At 46.1% G+C, this 1,113-nt stretch overlaps 2 protein-coding genes and 1 long non-coding RNA gene across 3 annotated transcripts in view; 1 reads left to right on the top strand and 2 right to left on the bottom strand.

The window, feature by feature from the left end:
• The window catches only part of LOC102672661 (headcase protein), a 146,868-nt gene that overhangs the window by 91,318 nt on the left and 54,437 nt on the right, over positions 1-1,113 (bottom strand). The window lies entirely within an intron of this gene.
• The window catches only part of LOC116185808, a 20,550-nt gene that overhangs the window by 2,214 nt on the left and 17,223 nt on the right, over positions 1-1,113 (bottom strand). The window lies entirely within an intron of this gene.
• The window catches only part of LOC102673112 (venom serine protease inhibitor), a 10,458-nt gene that overhangs the window by 7,652 nt on the left and 1,693 nt on the right, over positions 1-1,113 (top strand). The window lies entirely within an intron of this gene.

The raw sequence follows: 1,113 nt of genomic DNA, 5'->3' as shown, positions 1-1,113 counted from the left end.
GGCGCGCGCGCGCGCGCGTAGCCACGTAGCCGGTTTATTGCAAGCGAGCAAGTTCATAAGAACGTGACGTAACAGATAACGTGACACGACACCGTTTTCTCAAATGGATCGCGCGGGACAATTCGCGTGGGCTATCTTTCCTCGTTGACGAGGTGTAATACAACCTCGTCGAAGATCGCCCTGCTAATCGCGCAACTAACCTAGCGCAATGGAAAAACCAGTCCTCTCCACCTTCACGCGGAGTCACGATAACGCGGGGAGAACGGATTCTCTTAATGACATAAATACGCGACCTTTTCACGGTTCAACGCGCTTCTGGGTTACGCTCAACCGTGAACTTTATACCCCCGCGAGATACGCTCCGAGGAACTACTATCTCTGGGTCGATGGGAAAGTTGCTGGTGAATTCCTTTTTCCCCGTATCTGTCATTCCGTTTCTTTTCTAGGCACTCGATATTCCTTCTTATTCTCATCCAATTCGGAAGATTTTAATTTAAATTAGAAATCGAGCAAGGAAAGACTCCTTTCCTCCTACACACCTTGAAACATAATATATACACGTAAGAAAAACAATCATCAAAACTGGAAGAAACGAAAAAAGTTAAAAATTTTTCCTTAGATTCCCTCGACTATATCTTATATTCCTCGAAACACATGACACGAAAAACAAAAAGCGATAATTTTTCATTTAAAAATAAGGGGAGAAAGAAATTCCAGAAATGAAAGGAAAATTTCAACTCGAGGAGGGTAGTACGAGTTGACGAGGTCGGGGTCAGCACGTCGCAGAAGAGGCGATCGTCCGATAAGCGATAACGAGAGTACAACAAACCAACGATCCATCCACCAATCAGAATCTACACATCGGAGTGAAACGGATAAACGATAGACTCGCAGGGGATACGTATCGTTGCTTTATCACAGAGTCGGTCGCCAAGCTACACGCAACACACACACACACCCACTTACATATATATATGTAGTCATAGATGAGGAAGAGGGGGAAGAGCATCGAGCGGCGTGTGTATCGGTGAGCAGGCGCGTGCTGGTTGGCTGGCGCGTAAGAATAGAGCTAGTAAATAGCTCGGCCGGCTCGAACGATATTACTAACCTAGC

Source organism: Apis dorsata, unplaced genomic scaffold, assembly GCF_000469605.1.
Source record: "Apis dorsata unplaced genomic scaffold, Apis dorsata 1.3 scaffold_292, whole genome shotgun sequence".
NCBI lineage: Eukaryota > Metazoa > Arthropoda > Insecta > Hymenoptera > Apidae > Apis > Apis dorsata.
This window is presented reverse-complemented; position numbering and strand designations above follow the sequence as displayed.